The following is a 21,582-nucleotide window of genomic DNA, read 5'->3' on the forward strand; positions in this document are numbered from 1 at the left end:
TGGGGAGGCGGATATCCTCAAGCTGGAGCCCTGATATTGCAGTGCGGAGAGCCTGGGTTTCAGCGTCGTGCTGTTGGGCCTGTGCGAGCTGTGTGTAGTCGAGGCCAGGAGCTAGCATGCTGATGGCCGGGCAGGAGAGCGCATCAGCGACTACATTGTCCTTACCTGCCCTGTGCCGGATGTCCATTGGTTATTCTGAGACATAGGACAGGTGGCGCTGTTGCCTGGGTAACCACGGGTCCTTGGCCATAGATAGTGTTTGGGTGAGGGGCTCGTGGTCGGTAAATACGGTAAAAATCCTGCCCTCTAGGAAATACCGAAAATGGCGGATGGCCAGGTACAGCGCCAGGAGCTCATAGTCGAACGCACTGTATTTGAGTTCGGGAGGCCGCAACTGCCTGCTGTAAAAGGCTAGTGGGCGCCAATGTCCATCCAGCCACTGCTCGAGCACCCCTCCAACTGCCGTGGGGGAAACATCGACCAATAGCATCATGTGTGCTTCCGGGCACAGGTGCACTAACAAAGTCACCTCAGCAAGGGCCCACTTCGTCACTGCGAAAGCCTCATCTGCCTCCCCCGACCAGGCCAAGGTCTTCTTCTTTGTCGCTATCAACGCAAACAGAGGGCGCATGATGCGAGCGGCGTTGGGGATGAATCGATGGTAAAAGTTCACCATCCCCACAAATTCCTGTAGCCCTTTGAGGGAGGAGGACTTGGGGAAACATTGGATGGCTGCCACCTTCTCCGATTTCCCGAACTGGCGTTCGGCCTTGTTGACCGTGAGGCCGAATTCTGCCAGCTGGGTGAACAGCGTACAGAGATGGGCCTTGTGATCTTTACCAGTGCGGCTAGCTACCAGGATGTCGTCTCGGTTGGTAAAGACAAAGTCCAAATCCCTACCCACTGCGTCGATGAGGTGCTGGAATGTCGGGCTGCATTTTTCAGGCCGAACTGCATGCGGAGAAACTCAAACAGGCTGAAGGGAGTTATAATGACAGTCTTTCCAACGTCATCGGGGTGGACCAGGATCTGGTAGTATCCGCGCACCAGATCAACCTTTGAAAAGAACCACGTGCCGTGGAGGTTAGCTGCGAAGCCTTGGATATGGGGGACTGGGTACCTGTCTTGCGTCGTTCAGCCGTCTGTAGTCTCCGCAGGGCCTCCAACATCCCGATTACTTCGGGACCATGCGTAGCGGCGCCGACTAAGCGCTGTTTGATTGCTGAACGATGCCCAACTCCTGGAGTCTGGAGAATTCCTCCTTGGCTTGCTTCAGTTTCTTTGGCAGCAGCTGTCTAGCTCTGGTGTGGATCGGGGGGCCTTGTGTGGAGACATGATGGAATACTCCATGTTGGGGGGAGGCGATGCTGAAGTGAGGCTCCAGGATGGAAGGGAACTCACTGAGGATCCCGGCGAGTTCGTCTTCAGCGGCGGCGAATTTGGCAATCTCCGTCCTGGCATCGTCTGCCGTGCCCAGGCACATCGAGCATAAGATGCGGGCATTGAGCAGCCTCCTGCCCCTCACGTCCACCAGCAGGCCATGAGCCCTTAGGAAGTCAGCCCTCAACAGCGCCGTGCTCACCGAGGCCAGGTTGAACCTCCAAGTGAACTTCTCTTCCCCGATCTGTATCTGTGCCCTACAAATGCCAAAGGTTTTGATTGTAGAGCCATTGGTAGCCCGCAGGGTTGGACTGGGGGTTCAAGTCTGTGTTTCCAGTGCTGTGGGGGGAAGGAAGCTCAGCTCAGCTCGTGTCAACTAGGAACCAGCACCCTGTGGATCTGGCCTGGCTGTTTCCCTGGTAATCGAAGGGCTGGTGGCACTTGTAGGCTTTAGCCCCCCAGCGCTGATGGTAGAAGCACCATGATGACTGGGCTTGCCCTTGGGGGGAATCTTGCTGACGATGGGGCACCGGCTTGGAGACCTGGCGGAGTGCTGCCCCATTCTCCTGCTTAGCTCATCAGAGGGCATCCGCCCAGGTTGCTGCCTTGCAGGGGTCAGAGAAGTCCTCTTCAGACAGATAGACCTGAATGTCCACTGCCAGGGCCAGCATCTCGTCCATGAGGACTAGGGGCTGTGGTCCCCCAACTCATCTAGATGTAAGAGTCTGGACGCACGGTGCTGGGGTGAGAGGCCAAACTTCCCCAGGAGCAGATTTTTCAGGGCTGTGTACTTTTCGGTCGCTGGTTGTTATATATAGAGAATTTAGGTTAAAATGGCTTAAGTTAAAATGTGATGATTAATCATAAAAAGGGAAGCCAGAACGGTCAGGGAGCTTACTAGCAGCCAAGGACAAAAGGTTCAGCTGGATATGTTTTTTTTAAACATATCTTTTCATGGTCATAGTGAGAGACATGCAGGAGACAAAAGATTGATAAAAAGGGTGAGAAACAGAATTTAGTGTATGTAGAGTTCGCAGCGTACGTAACGAACGTGATAATTAAAAATGCAGTTATACTTAGAATGCTTTTGCAATACTAACCAATTAAAACAGTATTAATAAGAAGGGGAAGGGCAAACAATAAGGGTATAAAAATCAATGCACTGTATGTATCGGGGCTTAACTGGTGAGAAGCCAGTTGAGTCCAACTCTGCAGACTTGTAAATAAAGCTTGTCGTGTCATCAGTTTTAAAGAGACTCATGTGTGAGAAGTTTTATTTCTGACAAATGGGGGCTCGTCCGGGATCTACACTCCGGCCGTGAGGGGAGGCGAGAAGAGGGACATCGGAGGCGGTGCACCCCGCTGAGTTCAGCGGCTCCTAGTCCCTTGCTCGTCGCTTCGGGCGGCTTGAGCGAGTGGTATCCGGACAAGGTGACACGACAAGACGGAGAGGAGAAGGGTGACGGTTCAATCCCCGGGAAGACACCGGTAAGTGACGACTTACGATTGTGGTGTGGGGATTGGGTAACAGGTGTAACGGGATACACCTGTTTGGATAAAAAGCCTAACGTAATAGATCAGGTATAGAGCTTTTGTCGTGGCGTGAGGACCCTGTCGTGGGACTCTAGGATAGACCCCAGGGAAACCTCGGCGGTAACCGAAGGAGGGACAGCACCTCTGACGAAGTGCCGAGAAGAGAGGGGTCAACCCCAGGGAAACCTCAGCGGTAACCGAAGGAGGGACAGTACCTCCGACGAGGCGTCTGAGAAGAAGGGAGTAGGGTCCAGAACGAGAGGGTCCTCAGCAACGATAAACAGATCTAGGTGGGAAAATGGGAGGATCAAAATCTAAGGGCTCATCTGAAAATTCAGGACAATTCCTGGGAGTTCCCCTTGACAGCCCTTTGGGGAGAATGTTTGAAAATTGGGATAGTAAAAGATATCGAGACAAAAACAAGAAAAAGATGGTCCAATATTGTCTCCTTTGGTCGAAACAACCTATTAAAGGTTCCTCGGTCTGGTGGCCGAAATTTGGATCTGATGAGGATTGGGTTAGACAAGCATTAAACATATATGTAAATTCGAGACGAAAGGTGAATCAAGAAGAGTCAGCGTATGCATTTTGTTGGGTTCCCTGGCCAGGATCCTTAACAAAATGTTTTAAATTGAGGGTAGTGGGAGAAAAGAAGTGGGAACCTCTGGACAACCTTCCCCCTCCTTATATTCCCCCAGTGCCTACTGCGCCCGAGGAAAGCTCATTACCGGAGGGGAAAGGTGATGAATCTGATTGCCCCGAAAGGGGCCGGGAAAAAAAGGATGAATTAAGGGAGTCGGACCCTAAACTTCCACCGGTAAACCGACCCTGGACAAGATCCCAGACTGGTCCAGGACCATCAAAATTTTCAATAAGCCTAAATCCCCTGAGGGAAGTTCCTATGGGAGGACCGGGAGGGGGAACGGGATATGTGAATGTTCCCCTAACTAGTACAGAGGTGCGGGGATTTAAGAAAGAAATGAAAAAGTTATTAGAAGATCCTATAGGACTGGCTGAACAGCTTGACCAATTCCTGGGACCAAACACATATACGTGGGAAGAGATGCAGGCAATAATGGGAACATTATTCTCACCCCAGGAGAGGCAGATGATTCGACGGGCTGCCCTCCTCATGTGGGAATATGAACAACCTGGGGACCCCAGACCCCATGAACAAAAATATCCCTTAAATGAACCCAGGTGGGACAAACGAACACCCGAGGGATTGGCAAGTATGAGACAATATAGAGAGTGGACAATTAAAGGGATACGGGAGGCTGTGCCAAAGGGTCACAATTTCACCAAGGCATTTGGGAACCACCAGGGGAAAGACGAGTCCCCTACTGATTTTTTGGAGAGGGTGAGAAAGAATGTCCAACAGTATGCGGGCGTGGACCCTAGTACACCAATGGGTGAACAGCTTATTCGAATTGAATTTGTTTCCAAATCATGGCAGGACATTAGAAAGAAACTAGAAAAGGAGGAGGACTGGAGCGAAAAACCCCTAAGTGACCTGTTAAAAAAGGCGCAAAAAGTATATGTGCAGAGAGAAGAAGAAGATCAAAAGAGGGCGACAAAGGTTATGGTACAGACTATCCGACAGATGAATGCTGAATCCAGAGGGGAAAGAAAACAAAACCTTCCTCTAAACAATCCAAGATATCCAAGAGAGGGAAGACCCCGGAGGTTCGTTAAGTGCTATTACTGCAATGAGGAAGGACACTTTAAGAGGGAATGCCCCCGATACAAGAGGGAATTGCGTGCCCTCGAACTTATGGAAGAAGATTAGGGGTGTCAGGGGTTCCAAATGTTAGGGACCAAGTATAAGAGGGAACCCCTGGTAAAACTAAAAATTGGTCCCAAGGGAGAAGAGGTGGTGTTTATGGTGGACACAGGAGCCGAACGAAGTAGTGTAATAACTGTGCCAATCGGAACTGAGCCTGTAAAAAGTAATTTGACAATTTCTGGGATAGAAGGGGCTCCCAGAATGGTATCAATAATTCCCCAAGTAACAGTGAAACTGGAAGAAAGAGAAGGGGTACAAGACCTCTTGTTGTTACCGTCGGCTGGATTTAACCTCCTAGGAAGGGACTTACAGGCTCTCCTAGGTTTGGGTGCTCTCCGTGTGGACGGAGAAGTGCGAGTCCACCTCTGCGCTTTAAAGGAAGAGGATGAACGGCAGATTGACGAGAGAGTCTGGTATAAGGAGGGAAATCGAGGAGGTCTGGACATCCCACCTTTACATGTCACATTAATACCAGGTCATCAGCCGGTAAGGAAACGTCAGTATCCTATTTCTTTGGAAGGGAGAAAAGGGCTACAGCCAGTAATTGAGACTCTAATACGAGACGGACTATTAGAAGAATGCATGTCACCTTATAACACCCCTATACTCCCAGTGAAAAAGTCAGATGGATCCTATCGCCTAGTTCAGGATCTAAGAAGTTTGAATGCTATTGTTCAGACCCGCCACCCAGTGGTGCCTAATCCCTATACTATTATGAGTCAGATTCCCCCAGACCATGAGTGGTTTAGTGTTATCGACTTGAAGGATGCCTTCTGGACGTGTCCATTAGAAGAGGAAAGTAGAGATATGTTTGCGTTTGAATGGGAAAATCCATGGACAGGTAGACGGAGACAGCTTCGGTGGACTGTATTGCCCCAAGGGTTCACTGAATCTCCGAACCTGTTTGGACAAATGCTAGAACAAATCCTGGTGGACTATCCACAATCTGATGATTCCCAACTAATGCAGTATGTGGACGATTTACTATTATCAGGACCCAAGGAACAAGAAATGAGGGGAGATACAATTAGACTCTTGAATTATCTGGGGAAAAAGGGTCTACGGGTGTCCAGGAACAAGTTACAGTTTGTTGAGAGAACTGTGGTATATCTGGGACACCAGATAAGTAAAGGACAGAAACGGATTACCCCTGAACGGATTGCGGGAATCACTAGAATGCCGTTACCCCGTAATAAGAAGGAAATAAGACAATTCCTGGGACTCTTAGGTTACTGTAGGTTATGGATAGAGGACTACTCAGCTTTGGTGAAGTTTATGTATGAAAAGCTGACAAATGAAAATGAATATCCATTGAAATGGACCCAGGAGGAGGAGGGATGGTTTGAGGACTTGAAGCATCGCCTGACACGAGCCCCGGTACTCACTCTGCCCTCTTTAAAACAGCCCTTCCAGCTATTTGTCACTCATAACCAAGGAACAGCTGTGGGAGTTTTAACACAGGAAAAAGGCGGTCAGCGACACCCAGTGGCTTTCCTTTCCAAAATGATGGATCCAGTGTCTCGCGGATGGCCGACGTGTATCCAGGGAGTATCGGCTGCTGCTCTGTTGGTAGAGGAAGCACGTAAACTTACTTTTGGAGGAAAGATGACTGTGTACACCTCCCATTCTGTGAGTGTTTTATTAACACAAACTGCCCATCGATGGCTGACTGATTCTCGCATATTAAAGTATGAAACCATTTTAATGGTCGGAGAAGATCTACAGTTTGCAAAGATTAATAGCTGCAACCCAGCTCAGTTTTTATACGGCAGTGAAACAGAGAGAGAGGTGGAGCACGACTGTGTCGAGTTGACAGATCTTCAGACCAAGACCCGAGAAGACCTTTGCGATACTCCACTGGGAGAAGGATATGAATTCTACATTGACGGCTCCGCCAGATGTGTTGACGGAATGAGAAGAAGTGGGTATGCTATAATAGAAGGAAATACTTGGAAAGTAGTAGGATCCACGAGACTACCCGGAAGCTGGTCAGCACAATCCTGTGAACTATATGCCTTGCAGAGAGCCCTCAGAATACTGGCAAAGAAAATTGGAACGATTTACACTGATTCCAAATACGCATACGGGGTAGTGCATACCTTTGGTAAGATCTGGAAGGAGCGTGGTCTAATTACATCAAGAGGAAAGGAATTGGCACACGAACAGATGATTACTCTGACTTTAGAAGCCTTGACATTACCCCAGGAAATAGCAGTGGTCTACATACCAAGCCATCAAAGGGGAGATACCCCGACAGCAATTGGAAACAGGCTGGCTGATGAAGAAGCCAAAAGGGCAGCCATGCAACAAGAAGTCCGTTTGCTGACCTTAATCCCAATAAGACAAGGCATAAAGAAGGCTCCCATTTTCACTGCTAAGGAAGAAAAGGACATGGCTCAGCTGGGCGCAAGCCAGCTGCCTGATGGAACATGGAAGACACCAGATGGAAGAATGGTTCTAAATAAAGAAATAACTCGCAATATTTTAAAACACCTGCATCATCAGAGCCACTGGGGCACCCAAGCCTTATGTGACACAGTGTTTCGAGAATATGTGTGTAAAGGAATCTACACCTTGGCCCAACAGGAGGTGCAGAATTGTCACCTATGCACAAAAATTAATAAGAAGGTAATGAGGACAGGGACCATGGGAGGTCAACCATTAGCCATACGCCCTTTTCAACGTATCCAGATCGACTTCACAGAGTTACCTCAAGTCCAAAGATGGAAGTATCTGTTGGTGATAATAGATCACTTTACCCGATGGGTGGAAGCCTTCCCAACAGTAAATGCTACAGCCTCTACAGTAGCTCGCCTCCTCCTAGAACAGATAATCCCCAGATATGGTATAATGGATTCTATAGACTCAGACAGGGGTCCACATTTTTCTTCAAAAATCCAGCAATTGATTTGTAATGCATTACAGGTCTCTTGGAAATTGCATACCCCTTGGCATCCACAAAGCTCAGGGAGGGTTGAACGTATGAATGGAACCCTAAAAATGCAATTGACAAAATTAATGGTGGAAACTAAAATGCCTTGGATAAAGTGTCTGCCCCTGGCTTTATTGAGAATTCGTACTGCCCCACGAAAAGATGTAGGATTGTCCCCTTATGAAATGATGTTTGGGCTTCCCTTCTGGAGTACAGTTGAGGGGTGTCCCACCTTGGGGGAAGGGGATATATTTGTTAGGAACTATTTACAGGCACTGTCACGCTCTCTTACAGATTTACGAAAGAGAGGACTATTGGCACAAACACCGCCTCTAGACTTTTCTTTACACAAAGTGGAACCAGGAGATTGGATTCTCATCAAGACCTGGAAAACTGAAAAACTCCAGCCCCAGTGGGAAGGTCCATACCAAGTTCTCTTAACTACAGAGGCTGCAGCACGAACAAGAGAGAAGGGGTGGACGCACGCATCCAGATTTAAGGGACCTGTAGAGGCGCCTCAGGACCCTGATACGAACTCAGATTGGACTTGTGTTCCTGGAGAAAAACCTCTTACCTTGCGATTTCGCAGAAAGACTTGATTCACAATGTTATTGTTATGTTCTTTGATTTTTCTTAGTTTGCCTATGTCTTTATCAGGTGTGAAATGTAAGAAATGCAGAGACACAGTGGTCCTGTTTCAGGACCACATTTGGGGAAGAAAGGAGGGTAATTTTATTTCCCATACCTCAGTTCCTGAGAAATGCTGGGCAGAAAATACCACCCAACATCCATATACCCCTTGTGTGGAAAAAGAAGGAAATAATATGGGTCATTATATACAGATTCCTAATACCACTCCTTTCCCTCTTAACGGTTGGAAGGGTGACTCAGGCCCACCATGCCCTGATGGACTCTGGTTTTGCATACACCAGCGTACTATTCCAATGAAAAGTTCCACTCCACACTCGAAAGTGCCTGCCCCTTTAAGACAGCCGGACTTAGTTCGAGTCCATCCAAATAACCATGAAAGTTTCGGTCATGCAGTTGGGGGAGATAACCTTTTTGTAGATCTTGCAACTAAAATTGCAGGAACTTTTAATGTAACCAATTGTTGGGTCTGTGGGGGTCCACAGATGTCAGAGCAATGGCCTTGGTGGGGGGAGTCCCTCAATTCATTGACCATGATTTCCCGAATATGGACAACTAACCGAACGAGATCAAGAGAAACTTGATCTCTCTCTAACGTCCCCTCTGGTTTTTATTGTCTCTCACGAACCAGCAAATACCCAGTAGGAAAAAGTCCCTGCAAGGCTGTATGGATTCGCATTTTGCCTGGTATTTTCACTTGGTTTCCTAAACCCCTGACTTGGTTCTTATCCACTGTTTTTAAAACTAATTGCCTACCCCTGTCTAATAGCAGTATTCAGTTTTGGAATTGTACCAGTTCCACCATCACAGGACCATACCAATCAAACCCCGTTCTTAAAAGAGTTTGGGAAAGGGGGTATGGAGTATCCCCAAATGGATTATTCTGGGTATGTGGTAATAAAGCTTATACTCGTCTCCCCTTACAGTGGAGTGGAACTTGTTTCCTAGGAATAATCCGCCCAGAATTTTTCCTCCTACCCCACGATCACGGTCATAAATTAGGAGTGAAGGTTTTTGATACATTACACCGTCAGCCCCGCTCTAGCACGGTACATTTGGGACAATGGGGAGATGATTGGCCTCCAGAACGCATAATTCAATATTATGGTCCCGCTACATGGGCTCAAGATGGATCCTGGGGTTATCGTACTCCTATTTATATGTTAAATCGCATTATTCGCTTGCAAGCAGTCCTTGAAATTGTTACAAATCAAACAGCTCTAGCCCTGCAATTACTTGCATCCCAGCAAGGTCAAATGCGCTCTGCTATGTATCAGAACCGTCTGGCCCTAGACTATCTCCTAGCCACAGAAGGAGGTGTATGTGCAAAGCTTAATTTGACTAACTGCTGCTTACAGATTGATGATAATGGCCAAGCCATTCGAAAAATCGCTGATAATATTCGTACTTTGTCCCATGTACCGGTTCAAACCTGGCATCCTTTTGCAAAATTAAATTGGATAGACAAATGGTTTGGAGGAACCTGGTGGCGTACCTTATTGTAGGTCATCGGAGGTATTTTATTCCTCCTACTTGTTTTGCCCTGTATTATTCCCTGTCTACGCAGCCTGGTGATTTCCATGGTCCAACAGGCTATGCAACCAGGGGGACTGGGAGACCCCGTTAGAATTTTACTTCAACACGAGATTAATTTATCATGAAACGTTTCTCTTCCTCGAGTTAAAATCCCCATTCATATATATATAATACACACATTTTAAAGAGAGAAAGGGGTGGATTGTTATATATAGAGAATTTAGGTTAAAATGGCTTAAGTTAAAATGTGATGATTAATCATAAAAAGGGAAGCCAGAACGGACAGGGAGCTTACTAGCAGCCAAGGACAAAAGGTTCAGCTGGATATGTTTTTTTTAAACATATCTTTTCATGGTCATAGTGAGAGACATGCAGGAGACAAAAGATTGATAAGAAGGGTGAGAAACAGAATTTAGTGTATGTAGAGTTCGCAGCGTACGTAACGAACGTGATAATTAAAAATGCAGTTATACTTAGAATGCTTTTGCAATACTAACCAATTAAAACAGTATTAATAAGAAGGGGAAGGGCAAACAATAAGGGTATAAAAATCAATGCACTGTATGTATCGGGGCTTAACTGGTGAGAAGCCAGTTGAGTCCAACTCTGCAGACTTGTAAATAAAGCTTGTCGTGTCATCAGTTTTAAAGAGACTCATGTGTGAGAAGTTTTATTTCTGACACTGGTGGCCAATGGATGATATCGTCCACCCTCGCCGCCGTGTCCTCATCGAGGGCGCCTACGACATGGTAAAACTTAGTGGTATCAGCCGTGAGGTTGCGGAGGTGGAATTGTGCCTCCACTTGGCTGAACCATGTCCGTGGGCGATGTGGCCAGAAAGGGGGAAGTTTGAGGGCTACTGTCTTAACCTCTGCCGTGTCCATTGTTGGTTGGGTCCAGAAGGTCATCTGGGCCCGTCAGGATCACTAATGTGGCGCTCTGAGGAGCTGAAGTAAATCATTGTCACCACACCAATGGCCATTAACAACTATTTTTATTCAAATTCAGCGCGCCCCTTTAAGGGCAGCACAAGCTCAGTCATCTGGTGTGTTGTGACATCATAATCGCTGCCCAGGGTGCGCGCTGGAAGGGATGCTGGAGTCAAGAAGAAACCCCTGACGATGCCATCTCCTAATGGCTGCCCCACCATGTGGCGATAACAAGCGGGGCTGGTTCGCCATTAGGCTTTGCGCCGCCACAGACTATTCATTGGACATGGTTTCATGTTGCTGCATATATCAAAGGAAACCTCCTGAAGCTGAGCAAAAGAAACCAGAAAAAGGCAGAATGTGTGTTGGATTGATGAGTCTCATTATTCCCCAGTCCCTCCCTTCCACACAAGCTCCCAGTGCTACCCTCCTCAGTTCCAACTTCAGCAGCCCTCACCAACTCCAGCAGCCCTCTTGCTGCACCTCTATGATCTCCAGAGCTGGCTAACCTCCAGTTCAATTTCCAAACATTTGACCATTAATACCTAATTTTCAGATGCCTTCACAACTCCCCGAAACTTCCGCAATGCACCAGACCAACCCAAAATCTGTCGATCCCTCCCTCTTCTTCTAGTTTCCAGAGACCTCTCCCAGGTTCCAACCAGGCCCACAACTCTTGGTCATCTCTCCTCCACTGACCACCATGTGCCAGACTTAGCCATTGTCCAGTTAACACATGAGCACAACTGCATTTTTCAATCCTTTTATGATGTTTGTACATTTTTAAAAGCATCCCTTAGCTAATGTTGTTCAGTGCTGTTTTTTGTCCCTTTTCCACAGGTTTCAATTTTGCGTTGTGAATTTTTTAATGCAAGACTTTCCTGAGACTCAATGCAGCCCACCTCTACACACTTTGCTACCTGTTCAATAATTCAACAGAGTCAAACACAAATTGTCTTAACAAGTCTACAGTGTTTCTTTACTCATCCACATTTGTCCAAACAAAACTGAAAAATAATTATAAAAGAGAATGTTTGACAAGTTGCAAATACAGACCAAGGTTGTGGAAACAGTTCTTCTCCTAAGCACTGATATTAGTTGCTCAAGTGACAAGACACAAGACCTCCAAGTCATTAACTATCCTGAGAATCCGCCTGGGGCCCTTCCAACCTTTACATTCTTCAGTGACTCTGCTGACCTTTCAAGCTGCCAGTAAAGCAAGCAAGCAGATAATGTGATCCGACTTAATCTTTGGACCTAATGCACTCATTCCTGGAGACCGTAATATTAAAATTCACCCGCACTTTAGCTCTAAAGCAACTTTCACAAAGTCTTAGGATGGAGAATTTCACAAGGTATTAACCCATTAACTGTGATAGAAGTCCAGCAAGAACCCCCACAGCAGCAATGTATTCCACTGCTGGATGAAGGAGATGGCTTTGGATATCCTGCAGAAGAGACTACATGTGGACTTGGGAGATCAGGAGACTGCTCTCAACAGGGTCATGCAAATGGAACTCAAGACCTTTGAGACCTAACCTGAAAAGCAAGGATGAAAAGATTTCAGCGGATGGTAAACAACAATTTGAGAATGTTGCTGACTGATGCTACTTAAGGCATAGCCTTAACAGTCCTGATGCATCGACTGAGAAGCCAAATTTACCAAGTGGTCTAAAGCAGATCTTTCACTTAAATTCACAAAAGGCCTGCAGCTATTATATTTTCAAAAGCTTTTGCAGCCAAGGACACCACTGCCAGAAACTTGGCAGTGCTATCCATCCCAAGTCTTCAGCCAGAGGGATGAGCATCAGTTTTTACATGATATTTGAAATTTCTCAACACAATAAAATTTTCAATGTTCAATATTCCAACTATCATAATAATTTACAGACCAGTAAAAGGAGAACATTAGAAATGGAGGAGAGCATAAGAATTAGAGGAGCCATTGAGTCTGACCGGTCATTCATGAAGGTTATGACTGAACCTGGAGTTCATTTTATTCCCCATCTCTACCTCTCAAGTCCTTCCTTTCGTATCTAAAAATGTCTCCATTTGTCTTGGACACACTCAGAGACCAGAGTCAAGAATTTTGAAGAGAGACATGATAGAGGGGTTCAAAATTATGAGGTCCAAGAAATACATAATGAACGTAAGAGAAAGGAACAGGAATACATCATCCGGAACATCATGACTGCTCCACATTTTAGTGTGATCACTGTTGATCCTACATCCTTAATTTCCCCACTTCACAAAAACCCACCTGTATTCGAAATATATTGAATGAGGTAGCCTCTACTGCTTCCTTAGGCAGAGAAATTTTACTTTAAAACTGAGCCATCGATGACTAGAAGATGACAGTTTAAAGTAGGGAGATTAGAGGAGATATAGGAAGAATTTTTTCACCCAGAGAATGGTTGGAATTTGTAAAACGCTGCCCTTGTGTGCTGTGAAGGCAGAGACTCTCAGATCTGAGCAACATCTATTGACCACTTGCATCACTATAACATTGAAAGCTGCAATCACCTCCTGGCATAGCATGGATAGGCTGAGCCAAGGGGCTTGTTCCTGTGTTCTGTGACTATCACTGAAGATTTACAACCTTCTGAGGAAGAGAATACCAACAATTTACAAGCCAATATGTGACATTTTTCTACCTCTTGATCCTAAAGAGATAACTTTGCCCTTGAGGTCAGAGAACAAAGTTTCTTCACGTCTACTGTGTCAATCCTTTTCAGAAGCTAATGTTGCAATATTTTCACCTCCAATTCTAATGCAAACAGGCCCATTCTAATTCTTTCTTCTTCATGAATCAATCCTGACATCCATGCAGTTAATAGCGTCTTTCACACTTGCATCTCACTAATGCCCGTTTCACACTTGCCTGATCTCAACGCCAGCGTTTACAGATGCCAGGGATTGTACTAGGGATTGTACTAGGCAATCCCTGGCATGAGATGATGTTACCTGGTGCTGGCGTTGAGCAGATTTTTCTTTCACACTTGCCACTTTAAAGGCCGATTGGCGTTCGATTCCTGGGATCACTGGCAAGTGGGAAAGGGGCTTGTATTGGCCATTCAGTGTCCTGGGATAAAAATGGGGATTTGGCTTTTCACACTTGACCACTCCTAACTGGGACCCTGAACACTTTCACACTTGTAAGGAGCCAACCCGGGGTTAGAACTGTTCTACTTTCTACTGATGATGTCATGATCCATCGAGTTATGGTGGACCTGCCCTAAATCCTGATCAATGTATTATGATCTTATATTTGAACAAAATTAATCATAACATACTTAAGCTTTATGTTCAGTGTAGCGGCCCAAGCGAGCACACAGCATGGTTCTGCGGGCTGCAGAACAAATATACAAACATGTGAATACTCACCTAATGGAGTGGTACTGTGTGCTGGAGAACAGCATGTTGTCCTGCCGAGTGTCCTGCCGGAAGGTGCGGGACACTCTCAAGGATCAATTTAAACCTGCCGGTCCCGTGGATCAGAAGCACTTTAGTAGCAATGTCCTACCTTGTCCCGTGCAGCCCGGGACATGTGGGGTATAAAAGAAGATGGTAAAATCTGAATAAAGTCAGTCTTGAGTTGACTAATATGGCATATGTGTGTATTATTTTAGTAGCTCTACCGTAGTAGCCGCTACAATTGGTGACCCCGACTACAAGATTTAGCCGAAGGTCGAGTCTACAGTTATAATGGACACGGATACAGTAGTAGCGGCAGCTGCCGCCATGGTGGCAGTTAATGCAATGGGACTTTACTTGCCTCCTTTCTGGACCCATCAACCTCGGGTATGGCTCATTCAGGGTGAAACCCAATTTTGTCTTCGTGGCATAATGGCAGAGGACACAAAATTCTGGAATGTCGTAGGTGCATTGGATACCACTACCGCATCTCGAGTAAGTGAATTTATTACTAATCCTCCTGCGGAAAACCAGCACACCAGGTTCCGCCAATTTCTCACGGATATGCTGGAATTGACAAGACATGAGCGCGGCATGCAGATTTTGAATATGGAAGGTCTGGGTGACAGGAATCCATCTGACCTAATGAATGAGATGCTCACATTAGCGGATGGTCATTCTTATTTCCAGGTCTTTGAAACTCTATTCCTATCCAAACTCCCAACTCGTGTCACCATACCCATCACTAACATGGATTTCCACCATCCCCAAGACATAGCGTAGGAGGCTGACAGGATCTATCGTACTCCAACACAAGAGTCTGCTCAAATACATCCTGTTTTGGCAGCAGATACATTTCCCGCATTCTAAGAACCTCCTATATCTGCAGTTCAATCAAAGAAGGAGGAAAGTACTGACAGGCATCGAGAATGGTGTTTTCATCATCGCCGTTGGGGAAAAAAATGCCCATAAATGTGTCCAGCCATATACCTATTGCAGAAAAAAGGCGGGAAATGAAAAAGCCAGCTGCCAGTAGTGGCCTCGGCAACTGGCGCGAGTATCGGTCTATTGTATCTTCAAGACGATGCTGGTAAGCATAAGTTTTTTGTAGACACGGGTGCTGAGGTCAGGTTGCTCTCGCTGACTTATTTTGAAAAAAAAATGCATAAACAACAACATCTGGCTCATCAAATGGCAAATAGAACTACCATTCCCAGCTTTGGCACGTGACGGATCACAATTGGAATAGGAGGGATCACATTCCATTGGAATTGCGCCTTAGCTTCTGTTGCTTGGCCCATTTTGGGTGCAGACTTTGTAAGATCTCATGATTTGCTGGTAGATGTGAAACAGAGGAAATTGGTTCATGGCACCAGCTTTCAAACATACCCATTGGTATGCAACAAAGGGAGAGTTTTGCAACTCAGAGTGCATACCCTGCACAAAGATGTCTATGTTACCCTGCTCAATGAATTTCCCCGTATTCTCACTCCTCATTTCAATGCCTCCAAAACAGCCCATGGTGTGTCTCATTACATAGACACTTCAGGCCCACCGATTCATGCCAGGGCTCGTTGTCTTCCACCTGATAAACTGCTGTAAGCAATGGCAGAGTTTACAGTAATGGAGGTGATGGGTATCATTTGATGCTCCAACAGTCCTTGGGCATCACCATTACACATGGTTCCATAGAAAACAGGTGGATGGAGACCCTGTGCAATTATTGTAGGCTGAATGATGTAACTACACTCAACAGGTACCCAATTGTTATATACAGGATTTTGCTGCCAATCTACACAATTGCTGCATTCTTTCCATGTTGACCTTATCAAGAGATACCATCAGATACCAATCCAAAAGGATGACATTCCTAAAACGGCAATTATTACCCCTTTCGGGCTTTTTGAATTTCTTAGGATGCCATTTGGATTGAAAAACACCGCTCAAACCTTCCAGTGGCTTATGGACACTTTAGGCAGGGATGTGGAGTTTGCATACATTTACTTGGATGACATCCTCGTAGCCAGTCAGACTGAGCAGGATCACCTCCTGCATTTACGCCTCCTTTTCCAATGGCTAGAGAAATTCAGTCTTACCATCAACCCTGGCAAATGTCAATTTGGCAGATCCACCATCGACTTTCTAGGAGACGAGATCACGGCCAGCGGTATATTTCCCTTATCCAGCAAGGTAGACGCAGTCCATGCTTTTTTCCAAACCTACCATGGTTAAAGGACTGCAGAAACTTTTGGGAACTTTTATCACCAGTTTATTCCCATAGCTGCTGACATTCTTTGGCCACTGTTTCAGATCCTCTCCACCAAGAACAGGGACATTACCTGGACATCAGAGGCAGAGGTTACGTTTATAACTGCCAAAGAAGTTTTGGTCAAAGCAGCAGGGCTCACCCATTCTAACCCTGAGCCTACCTTGGGGCTTAGCATTGATGCCTCGACTATGGCCATAGGTGCGGTTCTGAAGCAGTATGTCAATGGCCATTACCAACTCCTCATTTTCTTCAGCAGGCATTTATGGCCAGCGAAAGTGAAATATAGTGTGTTTGATCGGGAACTGTTGCCATTGTATCTAGCCACACGGCACATCCAATATGTTTTGGAAGGTTGGCATTTCACTGTGTTTATAGATCGTAAGCCACTCATTTTTGCCTTCAGCAAAATAATGGATCCATGATCAGCAAGACAGCAGCATCACTTATCATACATTTCAGAATTCACGACAGACATGCACCATGTTTCAGGAAAAGGACATCTCATAGCAGATATGCTGTCCAGACCAACTGTATATCAAGTTCAGGGTGGAATTGATATTTCTGAATTGGCCAGTGCACAGGCCATTGACCCCAATGTTCAGGCATACAGTACAGCCATTACTAACCTGGACATACAATAGGTGGCACCACAAAAGGGTGGCCCAACCCTACTTTGTGACTTGTCTTTGGGCTACCCTAGACCATTGATTCTGACATCATGGAGGCAATGCCTATTTGACCAGATACACAGCTTGTCTCATCCATCCATCAGAACACCAGTCAAGCACAAGCGAAATAAATATATATGGTATGGACTAAAAAAAATGTCACTCAATGGGCACCTACATGTACCTCCTGCCAGACGGCCAACATTCAGCAGCCCACCAAGGCACCTCTTCAGCCTTTTCCAGCGGGATGCAGGAGGTTTCAACACATGCATGTGGACCTGGTTGTGCCATTCGCCAGTATCTCAGAACATAAGATACATTTTAACAGTGGTGGACCATTCCACGCACTGACCACAGGCTATCTCGTTGCCATCCAGTGACCTTGAAACGTGCTAGGGCATTCAACGTCAACTGGATCACCAGATTTGGTATCCCAATGCACATAACTTCAGACCGCGGAGCACAATTCACCTCAGCAGTATGGACTGCCTTTGCACGCTTTTGCAGCACACACCTGCACCACACCATGGCATACCATTCACAGTCCAATGGCCTTGTGGAACGTTTCCACCAGCAACTAAAGTCCGTACGATGAGTTGCCATGGGTTCTACTGGGAGTGCGTACAGCCCCAAAGGAGAATTTGTCTGCATCGACTGCAGAGATGGTTTATGGTACGGCCCTTACAGTCCCAGGGGACATTCATTTCGCAACCAACTCTGACCTGGATGTCCTTCAGCAGCTTTGACGTGGTATCACATTCAGCAAATCTGTTCCTACCAACTGGCATGGAACCCCTAAACAACATATGCCCCCGCCGCTCCTGGATACTGATTTAATTTTTGTATGCAGACAGGTCCCAGGAGCGCCGTTATAACGACCATATGAGGGCCCTTTCCATGTGATTAAGAGGGATGGGATTCTGTATAATTTGGACATTGCGGGCATTTGCAGCTGTTTAGTGTAGGCAGACTCAAGCCTGCCCATGTGCATCCCACTTCACACATTTAATGCCCCCAGCACAGACAATGTGGGAGCCCACCTAAGGCACATGCAACTGGTGTTTTAGTTTCGGACGACGGTTCTGGGGGGGAGGGGGGTGATGCAGCAGTCGTGTAGTGGGCTGAGTGAGCGCGCAGAGCGGTGTCGCAAACTGTTGCCAGTACGTTCTGTGGGGCACGGAACAACTATACAAACACTCATCTAATAGAGCAGTACTGCGTGCTGGAGAACGACGTGTTGTCCTGCTGAGTATCCTGCCGGAAGGCAAGGGACACTCACAAGGATCAATTTAAACCTGCCGGTCCCGTGGATCAGAAGCACTCCAGTAGCAATGTCCCGCCTTGTCCCGTGGAGCCTGGGACATGCAGGGTATAAAAGAAGATCATAAAATCTGAATAAAGTCAGTCTTGAGTTGACTAATCTGGTGCGTGTATTACTTTAGTAGCTCTACCGTAGTAGCCGCTACAACAGTACAGTATAAGACTTTCAGCTCCTGTTGTTGTGCTGACCTATATACACCTTTATAAGGCACCGTTGGAAAGTGCTAGCAATAAATGACAATAGCGGACAATTTTTAAACAGGGTGGGAAAGTTGTTAGTGCTTTAGCGCTCAATTAATATATCGAGTGGGAAAATTTGCAGTGCTATAGCGCACAATTTATCTAGCATTGGAAAGTTTGTAATGCTGTAACACACAATTTATATAGTATGGGAAAGTTGGTAGTGTTATCGCATACAATTTATAAATACCTTGGGGAAAAGTGACAGTGGACCTGCCCTCTCAGAATTCCATGGGGCAGAGAAAGGGCTGTATGATTGGCTGCAGCAATGGAATATTTATGGAGGGGCTTCTCTGCCGCACAGTGTCATGATAATGAATATGTATGAGATATACCGGAAGTCACGTGGTATGAGAGAGAGATAAGAACACAAGCAGGAGAACAAAGGAAACCGGAGAATAAAAAGCCACAGAGAAGTTTACCTGATAAACTTGTGTTTAATGTTTTATTAACTTCACATTTCGGGCCACAAATGTGACATTGACGACGAGGATGAAAGAAGCTTGAAGAAAATTAAAGACTAAACAAGATTACAGAGGATTACAGACAACTTCAAGGTGATAATAATTTTCTCTGTGACTCAGTACTTTTGGGGCTGGAATATTTCCTCATGGCTGGGGCAGACGGTGACTTTCTAACACATAGTGGAATTGCTCATTTTGACCCAACGGGTGATGCAAGCACTGTAAGTGTGAAGTGGAAGGCATGGCTGGAAGAATTTGAATCCTACGCTGACAGTCATGGCCTATTTCTAGATACCGGTACGGTTGAACAAAAAGAGCAGAGGAGGGCGTTACTTCTTTTCACTGCAGGACCCTCAGTTCGGGAAACATTTAAGACACTTTTGAATAATGGAAGAAAGGATGAGTACCGGAAAGCAGTAGATGCATTAAATGCACACTATGTAGTGACACCGAATGCTACATTTCAACGCCATTTGTTTCGGAGAACGAGACAAGAAGATGGCCAGACAATTGCTCAGTACGTGACGAGACTACACCAGCTAGCTGTTGGATGCAATTACATGCCAGCTGATTTGGACAACCAATTATTGGATCAAGTCGTACAGCACTGCAGATCAGATAAACTCAGAAGACGTCTACTGGAAAGAGGGAGTGAGTTGGTACTCACTGATGTTTTAACCATTGCTGCTGCATTAGAGGCTGTTGAAGGGCAATTTCATACCATGACCCTGAAAGACAACTCAAGCCAGCAAATTAAGAGGCTCTCACATCGCCATAATCAGCCAAGATATACGTCGAGACAGGACGTGGAGTGTTATCGACGTGGAAACCGAGGTCACTTTGGAAAAGACCCATATTGCCCGGCCAAAGGCAAAGTTTGCAGAAAGTGTGGAGGTAAGGACCACTTTGCAAAGAAGTGCAAAAGCAAGTCCAATGCAGACCAGAAGAGGAAGAGTACAACTTCCAAAGGCAAAGCCTGGGGGAAAGGAAAGTATCCTGGAAAGAAAGATACCATTCGCCAGATAGATGGTGACGATGATGATACCCAGGAGGAACAGAGTTGTTACCAATTTACGTTGAATGAAGTACATCATGAGAAGGTCCCAGTGATCATTGGTGGAGTGACAGTTCAGGCCATTGTAGACTCAGGCAGTGACAGTAATGTGATTGATCGACATTTATGGGAGAAGTTGAAAAGGAAAAAGATCATCTGTACCTCAAAGAAGTGTTCCAAGAAACTGTATCCATACACAGCAACCAAGCCATTGCAGACCATTGGATGTTTTACTGCAACTGTTGAAGCTGGAGATAAGTACACCGAAGCAGAGTTTATGGTCATAGAAGAGAGGGGAGAACCATTGCTGAGTAGAAGCACAGCGCAAGACCTGGCAATACTTCATATTGGAGCTTGTGTCAATTCAATTCAGTCATACGAGGATATGAAGCAAGAATTCCCCGCAGTCTTCCAAGGAGTAGGAAAGCTGAAAGGTCGACAATTGAAGCTAGCGGTAGATGAAACGGTCAAACCCAAGGCACAACCAATGCGCCGAACTCCGTTTGGACTTCGTGGGAAAGTTGAAGCCAAAATTAAAGAATTGATCGAACAAGACATTATAGAACCGGTGGAACATTCGACACAATGGGTCAGTCCCGTAGTGATTGTGCCCAAACCAAAGGGTGACATAAGACTACGTGTTGACATGAGAATGGCCAATGAAGCTATAATTAGAGAACGACACCCTATACCAACAGTGGAAGAAATACTTCAAGAACTAACTACCAGCATGATATTCTCAAAAATTGATCTGAAGTGGGGCTATCATCAATTAGAGCAATTAGGTTCCCGAGATGTAACTACATTTGTGACTCACTGTGGATTGTATCGTTACAAGAGACTATCATTTGGAATTAATGCAGCTTTGGAGATCTACCAGTATGAAATCCATCGAGTGATTCAAGGCATTCCTGGAGTTGCCAACATTTCTGATGACATCATAGTCCATGCACCAACGAAGGAAGAGCATGACAAACGGTTGAGGCGTGTACTATCTAGACTACAGGAGGCAGGCCTTACCGTGAATGGAAACAAGTGTCAGTTCGGTGTCTCAGAAATGGACTTCATGGGACACAGACTTACACGGAAAGGACTAAACCCTGCAGAGGCCAAGGTGAAAGCTATTGCAGAGGCACGTGCACCTCAGAACGCAACAGAGGTGAGGAGTTTCCTAGGATTGGTCAATTTTTGTGCAAAGTTCATTCCTAATTTCGCTACAGTGGCAGAACCACTAAGAAAACTAACCAGGAAAGGTGTACCATTTTATTTTGGATCTGAGCAGAAGAAAGCGTTCACAGCGTTGAAGCAAAGCCTGACAGATGCAAAAACTCTTGGATATTACGATCCGGCGGCATCAACCAAAGTCATAGCGGATGCCAGCCCAGTTGGTTTAGGAGCCGTGTTGGTCC

General features: G+C 46.0%; 1 protein-coding gene and 1 long non-coding RNA gene across 4 annotated transcripts in view; one reads left to right on the top strand and one right to left on the bottom strand.

Moving 5' to 3' along the window:
* Positions 1-21,582, bottom strand: part of cpne4b (copine IVb) — a 426,362-nt gene that overhangs the window by 150,423 nt on the left and 254,357 nt on the right. The window lies entirely within an intron of this gene.
* LOC138749623 (uncharacterized) lies at positions 10,904-14,347 on the top strand. The gene is made up of 2 exons (XR_011348779.1): positions 10,904-11,104; positions 11,585-14,347. It is a non-coding gene; the product is annotated as an uncharacterized lncRNA (long non-coding RNA).

The sequence above is a fragment of the Narcine bancroftii genome, chromosome 1, assembly GCF_036971445.1.
Source record: "Narcine bancroftii isolate sNarBan1 chromosome 1, sNarBan1.hap1, whole genome shotgun sequence".
NCBI classification, from domain to species: Eukaryota; Metazoa; Chordata; class Chondrichthyes; order Torpediniformes; family Narcinidae; genus Narcine; species Narcine bancroftii.